This window comes from Bos indicus, chromosome 2 (genome assembly GCF_029378745.1).
Source record: "Bos indicus isolate NIAB-ARS_2022 breed Sahiwal x Tharparkar chromosome 2, NIAB-ARS_B.indTharparkar_mat_pri_1.0, whole genome shotgun sequence".
In the NCBI taxonomy this organism is placed as follows: Eukaryota; Metazoa; Chordata; class Mammalia; order Artiodactyla; family Bovidae; genus Bos; species Bos indicus.
This window is the reverse complement of record NC_091761.1, coordinates 84,941,489-84,964,033: the sequence shown is the minus strand read 5'-3', so window position 1 is coordinate 84,964,033 and position 22,545 is coordinate 84,941,489. Positions and strand designations below refer to the sequence as shown.

At 40.5% G+C, this 22,545-nt stretch overlaps 1 protein-coding gene and 1 pseudogene across 2 annotated transcripts in view; both read left to right on the top strand.

The window, feature by feature from the left end:
* Positions 1-22,545, top strand: part of HECW2 (HECT, C2 and WW domain containing E3 ubiquitin protein ligase 2) — a 449,303-nt gene that overhangs the window by 129,740 nt on the left and 297,018 nt on the right. The window lies entirely within an intron of this gene.
* Positions 12,994-22,545, top strand: part of LOC139185715 (adenylate kinase 4, mitochondrial pseudogene) — a 41,855-nt pseudogene continuing 32,303 nt past the window's right edge.

Below are 22,545 nucleotides of genomic sequence, written 5' to 3'. Positions count from 1 at the left end.
GAAAACCTTTATTTTCCTCCACCAGGCTGGGTTGAATACCCTGCCTTTGTGCTTCCATGACAAATGGTCTCATAGCACTTATCAAATGAAATTGTCCTCTTCTATGTCTTTCTCTGTTTCAGTGTGCGCTCTTCAAGGGACTGTGTGCTTCTTGAACTTTGTAACACAGAGCATAATGCCTGGTATGTAAGCACACAAGATTTGTTAAGTCCATTGAATAAATAAATGAATAGAGATAAATGCATTCTCGAGGCAGTTTCAGCCTGTGGTTATTGCTACACTTGGCCAGTGGTCGATATTGTCAGTGTTTGGGCCTATAGAAGGGCTTGGAAATAAGGAAAATAAGAATGCTTCTTTTAGTTAGATTTTGAAATCAATACTGTGTCTTGTGGAAGTTGCTTACCCTTTAAAATACCAGTCTAAAAAGTAATTGGTTAATTAAAGAGGAACCGTTATTTTCTTGAAGTAAGCTATCAAGTTGTAGCTATAGGCAAAATCGGACTATGTTTGCTAGTTGAAGCTGTGGCATACCCAGTGACATTTAAAAGAAAACGGAAGTTAGGACAAGCAGGATGGCTTTACAGTCATATAAGATGGTCCCACCAGAAGGTCTCTGTGCTTGGCGTGAAGTGCTCTGTAGTTGCTGTCTTGAAATTCTGGATGATTTTACCTTTGAGTTTGTAGTTTTTGTAAGTGAAGTCTGATGGGACAACTGAGCATGCCCAAGATCATGGAGCCCAACCTCCCTGGGACAAGTGCTTGGGTGTCCGCTTCTTCACCTCCTGGTACCGTGGTCCAGGCCTGCTCCTGTCTTGACTGGGTGGGAGTCTCGATGCAGAGAGGGTCAGGGTCCAAATATACACACGCCTTGGTGTCTTGGTATAAAGCATGGTGGCGGACATTCCCACCCTGGGCTGGCAGAACCATAGTGACTCATTGGGGTTTGGAACCCTTTCAGTCAGTTCAATTGCTCAGTCATGTCTGACTCTTTGCAAACTCATGGACTGCAGCACGCCAGGTTTCCCTGTCCATTACCAACTCTTGGAGCTTGCTCAAACTCATGTCCATTGAGTCAGTGATGCCATCCAACCATCTCATTCTCTGTCATCCCTTTCTCCTCCTGCCTTCAATCTTTCCCAGCATCAGGGTCTTTTCCAGTGAGTTAGTTCTTCACATGAGGTGGCCAAAGTATTGGAGTTTCAGCTTCAGCGTCAGTCCTTCCAATGAACACCCAGGACTGACCTCCTTTAGGATGGACTGGTTGGATCTCCTTGCAGTCCAAGGGATTCTCAAGAGTCTTCTCCAACATCATAGTTCAAAAGCATCAATTCTTCGGTGCTCAGCTTTCTTCACAGTCCAACTCTCACATTCAAGGAGTAAGTTTCTTTTAATTTCATGGCTGCAGTCACCGTATGCAATGATTTTGGAGCCCCCAAAATAAAGTCTCTCACTGCTCCACTGTTTCCCCATTTATTTGCCATGAAGTGATGGGACCAGATGCTATGATCTTAGTTTTCTTAATGTTGAGTTTTAAGCCAACTTTTCACTCTCCTCTTTCACTTTCATCAAGAGGCTCTTTAGTTCCTCTTCACTTTCTGCCATAAGAGTGGTGTTATCTGCATATCTGATGTTATTGATATTTCTCTCATCAGTCTTGATTCCATCTTATGCTTCATCCATCCTGGCATTTCGTATGATGTACTCTGCAGATAAGTTAAATAAGCAGGGTGACAATATACTGGAACCAGTCTGTTGTTCCATGTCCAGTTCTAACTGTTGCTTCTTGACCTGCGTACAGATTTCTAGGAGGCAGGTCAGGAGATCTGGTATTCCCACCTCTTGAATAAGTTTCCACAGTTTCTTGTGATCCACACAGTCAAAGGTTTTGGCGTGGTAAATAAAGCAGAAGTAGATGTTTTTTTTGGAATTCTCTTGCTTTTTTGATGATCCAACAGATATTGGCAATTTGATCTCTGGTTCCTCTGCCTTTTCAAAATCCAGCTTGAACATCTAGAAGTTCATGGTTCACGTACTGTTGCAGCCTGGCTTGGAGAATTTTGAGCATTCCTTTGCTAGCGTGAGATGAGTGCAATTGTGCAGTAGTTTCAACATTTTTTGGCATTGCCTTTCTTTGGGATTGGAATGAAAACTGACCTTTTCCAGTCCTGTGGCCACTGCTGAGTTTTCCAAATTTGCTGGCATATTGAGTACAACAAGAGTGAACCACTTGCCCACTCCCAGTCCAGGTACTGAGTGTGCTCAGATTCAGGGGTTGCAGTTCTTTGGGATGGCCTGTCCACCGTAGGTTGGGCACATGCCACATTGCAAGGGCAGATGCCTGTTTGACTTCACTTCACTTCACTTCGCTGCCCCTGGCTCCGACCTTGTCAGTCCAGCCAGGGAGGGACCTGGTAGCAGAGGGAACCTGCTATCTGGTGGGCTGCACACCTATGCCAAGTTATGGGACCAGGGCTTTTGGGTACCTGTGAGGGTCTGTACTGGCCCTGTGAGTATCTCTTTACTGACGGAAGCAGATTTTAAGTGGCAAGTTAAATAACACCATGATTGGTTGAGGAGGAAAGGAGAAAAGAGGGAAGGAGGGAGGGAAAAAGAGCCAGAGAATGGAAGAAAGCAGACATTTTGTATTTTGGAATTTTCGTGGCACTTTTATCCCACTTTTTGAACTATGAGCTCCACATTTTCCTTTTGGATTGAGCTCTGCGAATTATGTAGCTAAGCCTGAAAGGGCAGTTAGAAGGCATGTGGAGTGAGGGGGCCTTCGACATGGCACAGCTAGCTCTCCACAGGTTGGGGAGTGTGGCCAGTTGACGTGGATTCTTGTAGGAATGACATTTCCTTAGCTGTCTTGTCTGAGGTACATTTTGTAGGGACATCTAAGTCCCCTTTTCTTTGATTTCAGTGCTTACCAAAGCAATCTTATGACTATGATTTGTCTTTCATGAGCTTAGCTATGGGAGAGAATAGAGTGATCAGGTGAACTTTAAATTTTTTAGTACCTAATATCCAATAGTTTTCTAATGTCTAATAAAGATAGTTATTATTATTATTATTTGTTAACCATACTTATTGGCACTTTAATTTTCTATATTGGTCCAGAAGCTTGTTTTATGAAAGTTCACCTTTGAAAATGCATCCAGCTTGGTGGAGTGCCGCCTGTGTTTTTGAGTTTGTAAGGGTCCCAACCCCTGAGGGCTGGGACTTGAAACTGAGGGTCAGTTAATCCTGGAAAGAAGTAAAATCGTGGGATGTCTTTCAGGAGATGTTCTCTTGAGTTCGAGGGCTTCCCAGGTGGCTCAGTGGTAGAGAATCTACATGCCAATGTAGCAGCTGCAGGAGATGCGGGTTCTATCCTTAAGTTGGAAAGATCCCCTGGAGGAGAAAATGGCAACCCACTCCAGTATTCTTGCTGGGATAATCCCATGGATACAGGAGCCTGGTGGGCTACAGTCCAGGGGGTTGCAAAAAGTGAGACATGACTGAAGCAACTCAGCACTGCTCCTGATTTCCACTGTAAGTGAGTCCACAATATCCCAATGTGGCTGGGCACATATGTGCTTATTTTTCCAGAGCATATATATTCTTGCCAGAAATCACGTCTGTGAAGCTTACTCAGGTCTTGAAGAAAACCAGCATAACTGCACCTCTGTGGCAGCACCTAATCAGCCTGTGGCTTCTTTAATAGGATGAAGTTAATACGTAATTGCAAGGGTCAGGGAATCCAAGCTAAAATTGTAATATTCTAATTTTAGAAGGAGAAACCAGTTTGTGGTCTTGAAAAGATCTTTTAAAAAACATTTGCTGGCAAACACCTGCTTTACCATATGCCACGAGTGCTTAAGAAATCCTGAAAGCAGCAATAGGTTTTTACAGAAGAGTTTAATTATGAATGCAAAACCTTCCTGAAACTTGTTAATAAAAGCTTTTCAGTGTCTACTGACTACAGGTGATAAGGTGATGACTGGAAAGACTGCAAAGGGATAAAATTAAATCCTTTATTTCCTTCTAATTAAAATGTTTACTCTCCAATCCATATGGAAAAGATTTCTTGAGTACAGGTACTAAATTAGTACAATGCACATTTGTCTTTGTACAAATTTATAATGTGCAGAGTCATGGTTGAGCTAAGAATGGAGGGGAAGCGTGACTAAGGGTTAGACATTTTGCTTATGTAGCTAACAGACAGTAGAAAGGATGTTTTAGGCTGGATTTATGGTGGTGAGGGACCTCAAACTTGCTTGAGCAAGAGAAGAGTATTTTTCACTCGTAACTGAAAACTTCAGGGATGTGACTAGGCACTGCATGGTGCGTTGCAGGTGTCAAGTGATGTCTCACCTTTCAGTTCTGTCGCATCCAGCTTTCCATCCTCCCTATTCAGTGCTTTTCCTGCACACTGAGGAAAAGCTGGGGACTGGATTATGACTGACTACTATTGCCAAGCCTTGTATGATGTGCATGTACATCCCAGAACCCCTCACTGTGGCTGGCAGATGGGATGTGTTAATGACCTCTGGAATCCTCGGCTCCACCCTTGGGACCTGGGGGAGACCTCATCCAATTCTAGTGGATTGAGACAGTGGGGCGCTAAACAGAAATTAAGCTTTTGTCACACATGGAATAGTCCAGATCCAACATTTATTCCTCATTTCAGTGGATCTATATCAGAATACGTGTATGAAGATAATAAAATACAAAGTACTGTGTGGAGGAGGGAGGGTGGAAGGAGAAAGAAATCTTATGTTGGGGAAGTTGGGAAGGCTTTGTGAGCAGGACCTCCAGACTGATTTGGCTAGAAACGTGGAAAGATGTTTCAGAAAGAGCCCTCTCTCTCATTGGGAAGAGTAAGAAAGCACATGGCTGAGGTGAGGACTGGGTTGGGGAAGAATGCACAGATTGAAAGATAGGTATTTTGAGGGGAGTAATAGTTGGTGTGGTAGGAAAATCTTTTGGGGGTCGTGTTAAGCAAGGTTATCAATGCTGGGTCATTGGATTTCGTTTAGTAGGCAGTTGGGAGTCCTTCAGGTATTTTTAAGCATGAATGATGAGCAAATAGAGCTGTGTTAAGACAGACTAGGAGGAGATCAGGTTGTCCAGTGACAGGGAGATGAGATGGGAGAATATCTTAGTCCTTCAGGAAAGAGAAATGGAAAGGCAGGGCAAGATTGAGAAGAAAATATGGAGTGGGAGAAAGAGTCAAAGATAACTCAGAGCTCTTAAGGCAGTTTCTATTTATAGAAATAAGGTTGTCTAGAGAGTGAGCTGGTGGAGGAAGAAGAGACAGACTCTGAGTTTGCCCTTGGAAATATTGAGTGCTATGTTAATACAGTGTAATGTACTTGGCTATGCATTGTATGGAGACTTGGGCAGTGGAGCAGAGTGAGTAGCTATGGCTCAGTGACCCAGTGACTTTTTTTTTTTCCTCTTAGACCACTCTGTTTGGCATCTGGGATCTTAGTTCCCCAACCAGGGATTGCCCCTGTGCCCCCTACATTGGGAATGTGGAGTCTTAACCACTGGACCGCTGGGAAAGTCCTGACTCAGTGACTATCAATCAGAGGTAGTCTGAGAAATATATTGGGGCAATTTCAATTGTGATTGTGTTACTAACATTTGAGACGTCCCTGCAGTGGCAAGAGCTTTTCCACCTGGTTGTCATTTGCATTTCTTGTTGAGAAGATTGAGAACTTACTGATGATTGTAGTCAGACAGCATGCAATCCTGTTGACAAGCATGAATTCTTTCTCATGTTTTTGTCTGTAACAGAGGGCTGAATAGTATGCCAAGGGGTGCTGGTACTTTGGGAATTTTATTCCCAATTTCCTTTTGAGAGAGATGAGGGAGACATATGGCTGAGATAGAGCTGGAAGTGACCTGTAAAGCTCTGGCTTCACTTCCTTATTCTATCACCAACCTGTATGCACTTTTTTCCCCCCTTAGGCCCACAGTGGTCAATTTTCTGCACTGTTGCTTCTTTATTCATTACATATGAAAAGGAGAAGGTGGCTTTGTACTTGAGTAATAGTGTCCTAGTGGATGAGTTTATGCTCCACTGTTGTGGCCAATTCTTAATATTTGAGGCTTATATGTACCCTTCTTTTTGGCTCTGATATTGGCTGTGTTGCTTCTCACCAACTGGGGTTCCAACATGTGTTCCAATAGGTGTTGCTTGACTCCACCTTTCCCTAGGAATGAAATTTAGTAATCATCAAGTTTGTTATAAAAGAGCCTCTCTTCTATATACTACAGTTTAGAGGTTGTCTTTGCCATAGCCTTGGCTCCCAGCTGTTCTTACAGGATGCTGTGAATGAGTCTCTATTTGGCAATACAGATCATTACAGAATTTTCCAAATATGGAGCAAGTGGCAACAAAGCCTGCTTTCTAGTATCTTAGACTGGCCTGTTCCCCTTGCAGGGCTGGGTTACTTCTTTTGTTATGAATTGGCTCTCCTCTGGTACTTCTGGCATAATTTTTTAATACTATTCTTCTATGAAAATGTTTATGGAAATTAGGTGTAAAAAGCAACTGTTGAGAGTAAAGTTAAAACAGATAGTGATAATAACAAAAACAATGATGATTTCCCCTTGACATACCTTTTTTTAACCCATTCTGGTTATTGAGTATAAGCAACAGGATATTCAGTCTTTAAAGAACTTTATGGTTAGACCACAGTGACTGCAGAGCTACTGGGCAATGTAAGATCTTTGTACATTATTGAACAGTAGGAAACATGAGGATGTTACATACCAGCAGCAAGGAGACGTGTCTTTGGAAATGCATCCATTTTCACGGGAGCCATAGTGTGTTGCACAGGGATTGCAGTGGGATGTTTTGTCCTCCTCATTCTGTCTGTCTAAATCTGACTATTCTTCAGAGCCTAGCCTAGGTCAGGTGTTCACTTTGTCTGGAACGTCTTCTGTCACCAAGGAAACTCTGATTTCACTCTTTTAAACTTTATGTTTCTCGCAGATTAGTATCTGAGTCACTGGAGACTTGTGTGCTCTGTGAAGTGCTCAGCTCCTGCAAGACAGGGGTGGTCCTCAGCTCCCCACCCTTCCAAACTGTCAGGCATGCAGTGGGAGCTTAGCATCTTTCTGTCAGTTTTACTCAAATTTCACTTCAAAGAAGTATGAAGCATTCATTCACATTTCTTCTTTTTGCAATAAGCATTTGAAAAGAATTAAAGAAAAATCAATTAATTGCATATATAGACTTTGTTTTAAAATATGGCACTATTGAAAATGAAATCCCCTGGGACATTTTAGAGGATTTTGATGATAAATACATTCTGCATGCCGTTTAGAATTTTCCTCCTGAAACACTTGAAAGCTGAGAAAGCAGAGCAGGGTTTTCTTTATTTTAAAAGGCATATAAAATTTCCTGTAAATGGCCTATTAATTTTTAACTTTAATAAGGAAATTGAGTTTGATTTTTTTTTAATGGTAGCAATTTGATGAGTTGAATAGACTAAAATGCTTAATAGATAACTGTTGGAAAAATATTCATTACAACTTTCTTCCACACATTAAAATTAACTAATTTCTTCTTTTCATATATCCACTTAGCTTTTGCTTTTAATGAGCTGAGGACATGATATTATTTCTAACTAGATTTTTTGTATTTCTTTTAGGGTGAAAAAGCTCAGTCTTCTTTGATTCAGAATTCTAGTTTCCTAAACACTCAAATTTTAGGCTGTGCTTCCTTCTTTTCTGAGTTTATCAGTAACCAAATTAGATAATAGATACAATATGAAATCAGTGAGAGCTTTGGATGAAATGTAAAGTAATTAATGTATTTTTAGACATTTTAGGTGTTTATAGTGTCTTGTAGATTAAAAATAGATCTAATTGATAGTTATTAAGGAATTTTTTCATAATGGCTCTGAAAAGGATTAGAAAATAATACCCAGTTTTGTATAAGGATGCAGTGAAATGCTTCCATTCATACATTGATGATGAGAGGATAAATTAGGAAATATAATTTTAGAAAACACTCTTCAGATATGCCTCCTGCTTATCTTACGTGTGTTCTTCAGTGGTACCTTTTTATAAATTGCATTTATAAGATGTCTCAGATATAAGCAAAAATGAGGCAGTGTTAGTGAAATGTTAACCAAGCATTGAATATTAATACCTAACATATTTTGAGAGAGAACTTCATGTGAGGAACTCTTTTGCCTGTATCATCTTATTTATTTGTCCCATCAACCTAATGGTAGACGTGCTACTCTTGCCTGCCTCCCACCCACCTTTTTTTTTTTCTCTCTCTGATGAAGAAGCAGAGGCACAGAGACATTATGCAACTTGCTAAAGTGATAGAGCCAGAACTGGAAGTCAGGTTGTTTGACTTTAGGGTCATTATACCACATGGAGTTTCCTGTGTTAGGAAAATATGTTGAGAGGTCCTATCCTGGACAGACGTGGTGAGGGATGAAGGGTCCTAGGTTGGGAGAATGTGGGACGGAGTGTGAAGACCAGGGCAGAATGAGGAGGGTCCTGAGATCCGCTGTGGGTTTACCTAAATGCTCTTTTTTCTGTAGTAGCACCTGGGTTTGCTTTCTGAAACCACCCTTCTTCCAGTTGCTGGTTGGGCATATGACCCAGTCTGGGTCAATTACGGAAGGCCTTGCACCTCTCAGACCACAGTGATTGGCTCAGGGATGAGCAGAGAACCCAACTGAGGCTGATTGGAACTGATAAGTGTTCATTCTGGAAATTTTATTGGGAATCTTTAGAAAGAATAAGACTTGGAAGATGTAAGCCTGGAGTGGCCAGAAGGCATTAGACCCTGATAGAAAATGAGGATCAGAGAGAAAAGCAGAGGTGAGAGATGGAGAAAAAGAGATCAAGCTCTAATGCTGTCTTGTGGATCCAACTATGTCTGAAAATATGACATATGACATATCCATCCATAGAGTTTTCAGTTATGTGAGCCTCCTTTCTTCCCCCTTCCCTCTCATCTCTCTTCTACTTTCCCCTCCTTTCTCTACTCCTCCCCTCTGCTCCCATTATTTACTGCTGAAAGAGTTCTAGCACAAAAGGTGAATAGATTTAGGACCTCTCCAACCTGGACAGCCCCTCAGTGATGCCCTGGTCTGAAGGAGGAACTGTTCAACTGCATCAGGGGTAGCAAACTAGGTGGGTAGAGGCTGTGTTGCCCAGGGTCTTCTGAGCCTCTCAAGAAAACCACTGAGAAGAAACTTTGGTCATTGAGGCTCTTCAGAAGGCAGAACTATAGGGCAATGGAGCCAGAGTGGACTGCTGTGCATCAGAGAACTTTGTTAAGCTGTGAGATGCATCAGTGATAAGTCCCTTCTCCCTATGCCATGGGGTTGAGGTTATGGGGTGGGAGTATGATGCAGACCATGTTTTTTATTGTATACTAAATGTCTGGGGAGGCCTTACAAATAGCTGTGAAAAGAAGAGCAGCGAAAAGCAAAGGAGAAAAGGAAAGATATAAACATCTGAATGCAGAATTCAAAAGAATAGCAAGAAGAGATAAGAAAGCCTTCTTCGGTGATCAATGCAAAGAAATAGAAGAAAACAACAGAATGGGAAAGACTAGGGATCTCTTCAAGAAAATCAGAGATACCAAAGGAACATTTCATGCAAAGATGAGCTCAATAAAGGACAGAAATGGTATGGACCTAACAGAAGCAGAAGATATTAAGAAGAGATGGCAAGAATACACAGAAGAACTGTACAAAAAAGATCTTCACGACCCAGATAATCACGAAGGTGTGATCACTCACCTAGAGCCAGACATCCTGGAATGTGAAGTCAAGTGGGCCTTAGGAAGCATCACTATGAACAAAGCTGGTGGAGGTGATGGAATTCCGGTTGAGCTATTTCAAATCCTGAAAGATGATGCTGTGAAAGTGTTGCACTCAATATGCCAGCAAATTTGGAAAACTCAGCAGTGGCCACAGGACTGGAAGAGGTCAGTTTTCATTCCAGTCCCAAAGAAAGGCAATGCCAAAGAATGCTCAAACTACTGCACAGTTGCACTCATCTCACACGCTAGTAAAGTAATGCTCAAAAATCTCCAAGCCAGGCTTCAGCAATATGTGAACCGTGAACTTCCTGTTGTTCAAGCTGGTTTTAGAAAAGGCAGAGGAACCAGAGATCAAATTGCCAACATCCACTGGATCATGGAAAAAGCAAGAGAGTTCCAGAAAAACATCAATTTCTGCTTTATTGACTATGCCAAAGCCTTTGACTGTGTGGATCACAATCAACTGTGGAAAATTCTGAAAGACATGGAAATACCAGACCACCTGATCTGCCTCTTGAGAAATTTGTATGCAGGTCAGGAAGCAACAGTTAGAACTGGACATGGAACAACAGACTGGTTCCAAATAGGAAAAGGAGTACGTCAAGGCTGTATATTATCACCCTGCTTATTTAACTTATATGCAGAGTACATCATGAGAAACGCTGGACTGGAAGAAGCACAAGCTGGAATCAAGATTGCCAGGAGAAATATCAATAACCTCAGATATGCAGATGACACCACCCTTATGGAAGAAAGTGAAGAGGAACTAAAAAGCCTCTTGATGAAAGTGAAAGCGGAGAGTGAAAAAGTTGGCTTAAGGCTCAACATTCAGAAAACGAAGATCATGGCATCCGGTCCCACCACTTCATGGGAAATAGATGGGGAAACAGTGGAAACAGTGTCAGACTTTATTTTTCTGGACTCCAAAATCACTGCAGATGGTGACTGCAGCCATGAAATTAAAAGACGCTTACTCCTTGGAAGGAAAGTTATGACCAACCTAGATAGCATGTTCAAAAGCAGAGACATTACTTTGCCAACAAAGGTCCGTCTAGTCAAGGCTATGGTTTTTTCCTGTGGTCATGTATGGATGTGAGAGTTGGACTGTGAAGAAGGCTGAGCACTGAAGAATTGATGCTTTTGAACTGTGGTGTTGGAGAAGACTCTTGAGAGTCCCTTGGACTGCAAGGAGATCCAACCAGTCCATTCTGAAGGAGATCAGCCCTGGGATTTCTTTGAAAGGAATGATGCTAAAGCTGAAACTCCAGTACTTCGCCACCTTATGCGAAGAGTGGACTCATTGGAAAAGACCCTGATGCTGGGAGGGATTGGGGGCAGAAGGAGAAGGGAACAACGGAGGATGAGATGGCTAGATGGCATCAGTGACTCGATGGACATGATTCTCAGTGAACTCCGGGGGTTGGTGATGGACAGGGAGGCCTGACGTGCTGCGATTCATGGGGTCGCAAAGAGTCAGACACGACTGAGCAACTGATCTGATCTGAAATACAGTCTAATAAAAGGGCCACTGCTTCAAAAGCCTGGATATTAGATTGATTACTTTGTCTCATGAACTTGTGGGAAGAAATAAGAAATCATAGCAAATACTTTCATCAAAAACTTATCTGTCTTTGCATGATCTATTTCATCCTGTGATGCACCTTAACAAATAGCAATGGAAACAGGATGAGAAATTTTTGATACTTCTTTCTATTCTCAGATGTGAAATGACAGATAGTTTTATGTATAAACTTTGTATCTTTTTAAGAGATGTGTACCTCCTTTACAAGCCATGAAATAGATGTAGGTATAAATTGGTACTACTAAAGATCTCTCCCTTTAGTGAGATTTTCCAAATTAGTATCCAAAGAAATGCTTTTGAAAAGGCTTTTCTTACTTGGTAGAAAACAATATTATTAGAGTAAAATGCACACTAATCCTAGTAAATAGATTAATTTCCCTCAATTTATAGCTTAATGATAGTTTTAGCATCCACCTACCTCTGTTTCTGCTTCTGCCCAAAGTCAAGCCTTTATCGTAGCTGGCTAATGTGTCTGTTCTTACATTTTTCTGTCACTGTTAAATTGATAAATGATACATGTCAATGAATAGTCACCTCATTTTTATTAAGAGGTAAATGTAGATTCTTTATTATACATTGAGTGAAACTATATCTTTTTAATTATGAATTCAGTTGTCAATAACCAGAATCACTAGCTTAAAGGCCAAAAAGTTTATTTTAAAATGCGTCCTCAATGAATGACTATTTATAGTGAGATGATACTACTCAATTTTATATAGTTTATTTTGTAGGAGGATTGCATCCCAATGTAAAGGTTTTATGCAACAAATTTCCTTCTTTGGCTCCTGAAGTTGGTTCTGGAAAGATTCTGGCTGCATTGTAATAGGCAAAATTGCACACCCTCACCCACACTTTCTGGTGACGTGCCATTTTCTAAATGTGTCCTGCCTGTTCTGAAATGAATATCAATAGCTGAGAGCAGTTGGAGAATGTTAACTGAGCTCTTGTGTTAATGAGAGGCAGTCAGTTTCCTAGACTGTGTCCCGTTTCCACGTGAATTTTCCAAATGATTTCTGTTTTTTTCTTTTTTAAACAGAATATTCAACACTAACATATCCAGACTTGATACTGCACTGGTTGACATTGGTATCAATATTTATTTTAAAGTCTGATGTAAAATTTGATCTATAGAAAGTTTTCAAACATGGTTTGATACCAGGTTGTAGTTTTAATCATCTACTTCAGTGTATTTTTCACTAATAAAATTCTTTGTGAATGTGGTCCTCTTCCAAAATTCCTATTTTTAAACTTCAGGGTTTGGGTATAGGTTACCTGGATGGGTGATTTTTAAAGTCAGTGGTCATCTTGAATATTGGCTTCTAAACTTTTAAAATTTTGAACATGGATCAATGAATATTTTATATGTGACATACTCTTACCACTGTGCAAGCACATATATACATTAATTTATGCTTGTTTCTGTTATGTACATTCTCCTTCATGGATCACAGTCTTGTTGTGGTGAAGGGGCTTGTGTAACTCAATGAAGCTATGAGCCATGCTGTGCAGGGCTACCCAAGATGGAAAGGTCAGAGTGAAGAGTTCTGGCAAAATGTGGTTCACTGGAGGAGAAAATGGCAACCCACTCTAGTATTCTTGCCTGGAGAATCCCATAGACAATATGAAAAGGCAAAAAGATATGACACCAGAGTATGAGCCCCCCAGGTCAGAAGGTGACCATTATGCTCCTGGGCAAGAGCAGAGGGTAAGTACTAATAGCTCTAGAAAGAATGACGTGGCTGGGCCAAAGTTGAAATGACAGTTGTGGATGTGTTAGGGATGAAACTAAAGTCTGATGCTGTAAAGAACAATATTGCATAGGAACCTGGAATGTTAAGTCTGTGAATCAAGGTAAATTGAGTGTAGTCAAGCAGGAGATGGCAAGATTGAATATCAACATTTTAGGAATCAGTGAACTAACATGGACGGGATTGGGTGAATTTAATTCAGATAACCATTGTATCTACTACTGTGGGCAAGAATCCCTTAGAAGAAATAGAATCAACGAGTGTCTGAAATGCAGTACTTGATTGCAACCTCTAAATCGATAGAATGATCTTGCTTCATTTCCAACGCAATTCAACATTACAGTTATCCAAGTGTATGCCCCAATCATTGATGTCAAAGAAGCTGAAGTTGACCAGTTCTATAAAGACCTACAACACCTTCTAGAACTAACACCAAAAGAGATGTCCTTTTCATCATAGGGGATTGGAATGCAAAAGTAGGAAGTCAAGAGATACCAGGAGTAACAGGTAAGTTTGGGCTTGGAGTCCAAAATGAAACAGGGCAAAGGCTAACAGAGGTTTGGCAAGAGAACATGCTTGTCACAGCAAATACCCTTTTCCAACAACCCAAGAGATGACTCTACACATGGACATTACCAGATGGTTCTTACTGAAATCAGATTGACTATATTCTTTGCAGCTAAAGATGGAGAAGCTGTATAGAGCTAGCAAAAGCAAGACCTGGAGCTCACTGGCTCAGGTCAAGAGCTCCTTATTGCAAAATTCAGACTTAAATTGAAGAAAGTAAGGAAAACCAATAGGCCGTTCAGGTAGGACCTAAGTAAACTCCCTTATGATTATACAGTGGAGGTGACAAATGTCAAGGGATTAGATCTGGGAGAGCACCAAAGAACTACAGATGGAGGTTTGTAGCATTGTACAAGTGGCGATGACCAAAACCATCCTCAAGAAAAAGAAATGCAAAAAGGCAAAGTGTTTGTCTGAGGAGGCCTTACAAATAGCTGAAGAAAGAAGAGAAGTGAAAGGCAAGAGAGAAAGCCAAAGATATACCCAACTGAATGCAGAGTTCAAAAGAATATCAAGGAGAGATGAGAAAGCCTTCTTAAATGAACAATGCAAAGAAATAGAGGAAAACAATATAATTGGAAAGACTAGAGATTTCTTCAAGAAAATCAGAGATATCAAAGGAACATTTCTTGGAAGAATGGGCACGATAAAGGACAGAAATGATAAGGACCTAATAGAAGCAGAAGATTTTAAGAATGGGTGACAAGAATACACAGAAGGACTATGCAAAAAAGATCTTAATGACCCGCCTTAGGAAGCATTACAGCGAATAAAGCTAGTGGAGGTGATGGAATTCCAGCTGAGCTATTTCAAATCCTAAAAGATGATGCTGTGAAAGTGCTGCACTCAATATGTCAACAAATTTGGAAAACTCAACAGTGGCCACAGGACTGGAAAAGGTCAGTTTTCACTCTAATCTCAAGGAAAGGCAATGCCGATGAATGTTCAAACTACCATACAGATGTAGTCATTTCACATGCTAGTAAGCTTATGCTCAAAATCCTTCAAGTTAGGCTTCAGCGGTACATGAACTGAGAACTTTCAGGTGTACAAGCTGGGTTTAGAAAAGGCAGAGGTACTAGAGATCAAACTGCCAACATTCATTGGATCATGAAGAAAGCAAAAGAGTTACAGAAAAACATCTACATCTGCTTCATTGATTGCGCTAAAACCATTGGCTGTGTAGATCACAACAAACTGGAAAATTCTGAAAGAGATGGGAGTATCAGACCCTTTACTTGTCTCTTGAGAAACCTGTCAGTGGGTCAAGAACCAACAGTTAGAACTAGACCTGGACGAACTCCTGGTTCAGAATTGGGAAAGGAGTATGACAATGTTGTATATTGTCACCCTGCTTATTTAGCTTCTATGCAGAATGGAGTGAAGTGAAGTCGCTCAGTCGTGTCCGACTCTGCAGCCCCATGGACTGTAGCCTATCAGGTTCCTCTGTCCATGGGATTTTCCAGGCAAGAGTGCTGGAGTGGATTGCCATTTCCTTCTCCAGGGGGTCTTCCTGACCCAGGAATCGAACCCGGGTCTCCTGCATTGCAGGCAGACGCTTTACCGTCTGAGCCACCAGGGAATCCTGGTGCAGAATAGATTGTGCAAAATGCTGGACTGGATGACTCAGAAGCTGGAATCAAGATTGCAGGGATAAATATCAACAACCTCAGATATGCAGATGATACCACTCTAATGGCAGAAAGTGAAGAGGAACTACAGAGCCTCTTGAAGGTGAAAGAGGAGAGTGAAAAAGCTGACTTGAAAAACATTTAAAAAACTAAGGTCATGGCATCCGGTCCCATCACTTCATGGCAAATAGAAGGGGAAAAGTGGAAGCAGTGACAGATTTTATATTCTTGAGTTCCAAAATGACTATGGATGATGCCTGCAGCCATGAATTTAAAAGACGCTTGCTCCTTGGAAGGGAACCTATGACCAACCTCGTAGTAGTAGTTTAGTCGCTAAGTCGTGTCTGACTCTTGCGACTCCATGGACCGTAGCCTGCCAGGCTCCTCTGTCAATGGGATTCTCCAGGCAAGAATACTGGAGTAGGTTGCCATTTCCTTCTCCAGGGGATCTTCCTGACCCAGGAATCGAACCCAGGACTCCTGCATTGCAGGCAGATTCTTTACTGACTGAGCTATGAGGGAAGTCCCATGACCAACCTAGACAGCATTAAAAACAGACATCACTTTGCAGACAAAGGTCTGTATAGTTAAAGCTACGGTTTTTCCAGTAGTCACTTTCAGTATGAGAGTTGGACCATGAGGAAGGCTGAGGGCCAAAAAATTGATGCTTTTGAATTTTGATGCTGGAGAAGACTCTGGCGAGTCCCTTGGACTACAAAGAGACTGAAGGAAATGAACTGTGAGTATTCATTGGAAGGACTGATGCTGAAACTGAAGCTCCAATACTTTGGCTACCTAATACGAATAGTTGCCTGTTGACTCATCAGGAAAAGTCCCTGATGCTGGGAAAGATTGAAGGCAAATGGAGAAGGGGACAGCAGAGGATGAGATGGTTAGATAGTGTCACCAATTCAATGGACATGAATTTCAGCAAATTCCAGGAGATAGTGGAGGACAGAGGAATCAGTCATGCTACAGTCCATGACTGTAGTCCATGGGATTGTAAAGAGTTGGACACGACTTAGCAACTGAAGAAAAACAACAAGATTATGTATATTATATAATGGACAAGAGTTAGAAATCAGAGGGATTTTTATGAATAAATATAAGTTTGAATATTTTATTCTTGAGCCCAGTGTACCCCACTTTGGAGACCACTGATTTAGAAAGCAAAAGATTATTCAGTATACTCACATGGCTCCTTTTGAGTCATAGCACTAATTCTAGTGATTTTTAGTAAATTTTAGAATGACATGACTTGAATATCACTTTTGTTTGCAGTCACTTGCTATCAGTTATCTATTAAGGGAATATGGTTACCAGTTTATGAAGATAAGGTCCTAAATTTTTATTATAAAATATGTGAGACGTACAAAAAGTATAACCAAGGCCCTTATTTTTATTGAATACCTTGAAAACTAAAGCACTACCTTCTTCCTGTAGAACCATCCACTCTTTTGAATTTGTTGTTTCTTATTTCCATGAAACTGTAGACCTGTGTTTGGGCCCTAAACAATGAGTTATTGTTTTGCTTGTTTTCAATTTTCTGCAATACATACTTATAATATGTTGCATGTATTTCTCTATAGCTTCCCCCATACATGTTGATTTTGGATAACTAGTTCGTTCATTACCACAGCTCTATGATATTTTAAAGTTTGAAAATGCCACGGTTTATTCTCCTGTAAATGACATTTAGTTTGTTTCTTTTTTTCCCCCTATTACAAATAATCCTGGTAGGGATTTTTAAAATGAAAATCCACTAGTATTTTTCTGGAATGTACCTAGGAGTAGAATTGCTATGTTGCAAAGCATGCACCCCTTCATATTTATAATACTCAAAACCAGAGTATATGGGAATTCTTCTTGCTCCTCATCCTTGTTAACAGTGTCATTAGGGTATTTAAGTTTTGCCAATTTGATGGATGTGAAATAATATTTATCTTTTTATCATATGTTTATTGGCTATTTACATTTTATTTTTGTAAAGTATTTACATATTTTGTTCAGTTTTCTGTTTTTTTTTTTTTTACCGAGTTTTCTCTGCTGGTATCATATTTGTGTACACACACACACACACAAACACACACACACAGAGTGATTCAATGACCTTCAATAAAAATAAAAGATCTTTGTTTTTGCTGTCACATCTGGCCCTCGTTGGATATCAAATCAGACCCCTCCCATTTAGAAAATTCATTTCTTTTTCTGTAAGGTAACATTACAGTGCAAGTAAGCTGTCATTTACTTACTAAAAGATATTTTAGGCGACCAAAAGGCTCCCTAGGTGATAACTCAGATAAATGCAGGAAAACCCAATAATCTAGCCTTTCTGTGATTCTCTTCTGAATACCTGCAGGCTTGGTCTAGACATGTGTGTCTTGATTTGTGCATGTCATCCTCTCCCTTGTTTCTTTCCTCCCCAATTCCAGTTCCCAGTGTTACAGATCTTGCCTTCCTGAGATTTAGATTGAAAAAAGACCTTATATCTTCATACATTTTGCAAGTCTGGGTGTCGAAGTGGAGGCATTCAGAACAAGCAGTGAAGAGGAATAGCTTCAAGCAGTGCTACTCTTAAGTGCAGTCTGCACCCAGGCAGCTCCTCCAACACTTGGTGATTGATTAGAAATGCAGATTCTGGCTTCACCCCAATCCTACTGAATCAGAAATTGTGTCTTGACAAGTGAAGTTTGAGAAGTTTTGCTTTCAACAATAGAATTCCGGTAAAGGTTGACCTGCCTCAGAAGGAACCCTTTCCTCTCCTAGTTTTCTTTCAAAGTAACTGAAGCCTGGGAATGGGTGGGTGTTGATAAAGCTGTACATATGCCAGACAACTTGAGGCTCTACCAATGAGATATTCCTTTTAGTTCATTTGCTTAATTCAAATGTTCTTCTTTAAAGAAACAACTAGGAGAATGAAGGGGTTACCAGTCATTTGTATGTTGACAATTATTTGACTTTGTTGCTATCTGCTATTTTATAAGGAAATGAAAGTTTTTTGTTTTTTTTTTTTAGCAAGAGAAGAGTAGGGGATAGTCTTAGGCCTGGACTGAAGGGGTTGTAAGGGGAAGTCTAGGGAAGCTTGAAATTTATTCAGTAAGAAGAAGACATAGGAGGTGGGATAAAAAGAGCATCAAGGATTTTGCTCACAAATGGAAAGCACCTTCTCTTTTCTTGCTTCTGTGTTGTAATAATTTGTATTGCCAAAACCCAATATTATTATTTTTAATTTTTCAAGTTTAACCTGGGAAGTTAATTACCATTTCTGACATTATTTCTATTCATAAGTTTTATATCGACTACCCTTATGGGCATATAGCAAACTGGAGATACATATACACCACAGCCATTTCCTCACTTTGAGCCCAAAGCACCTAGGAAGAGAGTGGTCAGTTATTGAAATCAAAATTTTAACAAGCATGGGAAGTCCAATAATAAAAGTATTGAACTGAGCCTCACTGTCTTCCTATCTCACAAGATTGCTGTCAGGATTTAATGGGATCTGCAAAAAGGCCCAGAGAAAGGTCTTGATAAATAGTAGGTCCTCCTCCCGTCCTCTCCCTGCCACATCCCATCTCTCTCTTCCTTCCCTTTCACCTCATCCCAGGCAGTTTGATTCCAGAAGCTATAGAGGTTATACTATCAGGTTAGTACTAAGAATAGTAGTTGTGGTATAGTATTTATAGGGTGCAAAGATAAGGAGGGGAGAGACATTTGAGACTCCAAGTGAATGGCTTAAAGAGTACATACGCATAGTTTTTCTAAATCTTGAAGATGAGCATCATCTTCATTTAAATTCTAATAATTTGCAACTTGCTGAAGACAAGGGCTAGGCTGAAATCTATCCTAAACCATTGCCTTGGGAAGCCCTAATGTGAGCTTTATGAAGCCAAGCTGACTTTATGAGGTCAAGCTGGCATCAGCTATAATTTGTTATGTCCCAGGAGGAGGCTCAGAGTTACCAGATGACACAACAGTGTGCTGTGCCCAGTACTAGTGTGAGTGCTAGTATAACCAGACTGAAAACCAACGGACTTGGCATTATCAGAGATCAGAAAGAAGTTAAAGATCAGAAAAACAACATGTCAAGCAAAATTGGAAAGACTATTCCTAGTAGCTCTACCTCTAGCTTTCCAGGTCAAAGCTTACAGGCCCACAGTACTTTTCTGGCTCACCTTACTCTTCTGTGTGTGTTTTGTGGACATGCCACCTGACATGTGGGATCTTAATTCTCCAACCAGAGATGGAACCTGTGCCACCTGCAGTGGAAGCTCGGAGCCTTAACCACTGGATCACCAGTGAAGTCTTCACCTTACTCTTTTACCTCTCTTCTTCTGCCCATTCAGTAATCTCATAGGGTGACTGTTTCCCCTCTTTCCAGCTGACCAAAATCATAGCCATCAATTAAGTGCTCTATCAAATCCATCTTCCCTTTACTCTGTGAGCTCTTCTTGACAGTTTCAAATGTTCACCCCCTTGCAAACTTCAGAAGTATTTGGTGTTGGATCCTCAAGTTCCCTGAGGGCTGGGTATCTTATAATTTTATGTTTTTAGTTTTTTCTGTTTCTCAGAAGTGATGGTTTCCTAATGTAAAAGGTAACCCTTGGTAGCTAAACTCCTACCATCTGAATCCAGGGCAGAATAGATTTGGACAACTTTCAGGAGAGGGAAATGTTTGGAGGATAGTCACAGGGGTGTAAATGTTTTCCTCTCGGTTATCTTGGGCTGCCAACTTGAGGTCTCCAGAGGTTGGGAAGAGATGCATGCAGTTAGCTCCTGAGAGCCTGCTCCAGTGAGAGCCAGCTCCTTTTAGCACACAACTTAAATCATTAACCCAACTCATTATCCAGATTTCAGGAGCCAAATATTAGCAGATATGAATAACATGCTTCCTCTCACTGTCCAATTTATGGACGAGGTGGGGGATCATTTATTCTTGATAACTGGATTCTTTTAGTGTGTAGGTGTGGTGAAGAGAATTCTTATCCTTTAGACGAAATTTCTAGTTACTAAAAAATATTTTTACAGGCTTCTATGTTAGAGAGCCAATGAAGAAGTTATGGGATTGGATCTTAGCAAAATTTATAGCTGTTTGGACAGCCTGTGAAAGTGATTCTTTGAAAAACTGTGTGTGTAGCAGATGTTCAATAAATATTGGCCAGATGATTGATCTAAGGAAGAAGCCAAAGAAAGAGGAATAATTCCTTTGTATCCAGTAGAATATTCAGTAGAATTACATAGATAAAGTAATATAAATCAAGAAGTTGCAAAGCTTCATTTTTATTTAGTGTCCTTTTGGATCAGTGGTCAACCTGAATGGCCATGGATTTGCCTGACACAGGGAACATGGGTTTGTTCGAGCTTAATATAAATATAGGTGTTTGTAAAGAAAGTGTTCTAATCTTTGTTGTGGAAAGAGTAAAAGATAAGGCAGGTTCCTGAAGACAAGGTTGGGTTTAAAAGCGGAAGAATAAATAGTGAATTTAAGAGCACCCTGAAAATCATGGTATAAGTTTGGGCCCATTTTGTCCATGCACATGGTTATTTTTTTAACCTCTCATTATTTGGGAAGAATAAAGTCACCAAATCCAGCATTATTTTGACCATGTGAATTTGCCTTCCTAATTAAAGCTAATTACTGCTTCACTGATAATCCAGATAAGAAAGTTAAAGCTTGGTGCCTTTAATAAACACTGCTGAATTTAGAAGAAGACTAGATTAGCCAAAATCTTATTTTATAACTTGAAATTCTAAAAAGCAATAGAAAATCAGCCCCTTAGCATTTCCTGAAATATTCCAGTCCATCTGCTTAAAAAAATTACTGCCAAATACTTTAATTTGTTAGTTAGAAATAAAACATGTTCACTCTTAAAGCTGTGAACTCCTTCACCTTCCATTGAGGTGTATATAGAACCACCTCTGCAGGAGGGTGTTAGGATGCCAGGCAAATGCGTGCATTACCACCCCCTCCTTTAAGTGCATGTTTTAGAAATGTGTAATCTTATCTTATTTTTGGAGGTTTCTCATCCCCTTGCCTAACTGGCACATAAACAATCGTTGTGGCGTTAACCTTTTGCCCTCCTAGAATGCTTATGGCTTTGAGCTTGGCCAACGAGGTAATTACAGACTGTGTGTTTGCCTCTTGTTCGTAAAATCTTGGGAATAATACTTCAGGTTTTCCTTTGGCTTTTTCCGTTTCTTGATTGTTGGGTAATTTTATAATGGAACATGGATTAAATACTGAGCTTAGTTATCAATAACCTGTCATTTGATATCTTGCAAGGAAATAGGATCTGCTTTGGTTTTGGTGGCGCCCTCACTGTTAAAACATAACACACCTGAAACACTGATGGTACTCAGGCTGTAATTCTAAGTCCCAGCAATATTACTTTACTGTGGATCTAAACTAAATTTTTTTCTTTTCTGTATAATATATACAGTTTTTCAGTTGGGAGTTCTGAAGTGTGTTTAAAAGTGAAAAATTAGGCAATAACAGCTGGTGCTACCGTGGCAGCATATGCTTTCTTGGGTGCCATTTTCTTAATGTTTCATGTTGGAAGATCCAATGTGAAATTGGAAGCAGCAGAGAAGACAAGGGCCCCCAAAGTGGGTGGCAATTGTAATGTACCCCTCTTCTGAAGTATGGGTAAAAGAGCTTCTGGGAAAAAAAAGAAAAAGGAAGGATGGGAGGGAGGAAGGGAGAAAAGAAGGAAGGAAGGGAGATAGATTTCAAGGTAAAATAAAAGGACCTGACTTCTCATAGGTGGAGGAGGGAGGAAGGGGAAGTACTCTGTTTCTTTACATGAAACTACCAGCACAGTTTGATTTTATTTCTTGGGTCAAAATGAAGTGCAGATAATGAATGTTGCTAGTTGGTTCATTGGGCTTCCCTGGTGTCTCAGATGGTAAAGAATCGGCCTGCAATTGAGAGAGACTTGGGTTTGATCCCTGGGTTGGGACAATCTTCTGGAGGAGGGCATGGCAACCCACTCCAGTAGTCTTGCCTGGGGAATCTCCATGGACACAGGAGCCTGGTGGGCTACAGTCCATGGGGTTGCAGAGTCGGATATAACTGAGCGACTAAGCAGGGTACAGGTAGCTCAGTGGCCTCTGTGGATTTTCAGGGGAAGAGAGTCACTGGACAAGAACTACTGCCTAATTGCAGCAGTGTAAAATGTACAGTGTCATATGGTGAGGCGAATTGTTGCAAAGAACCACTGTCTAGTA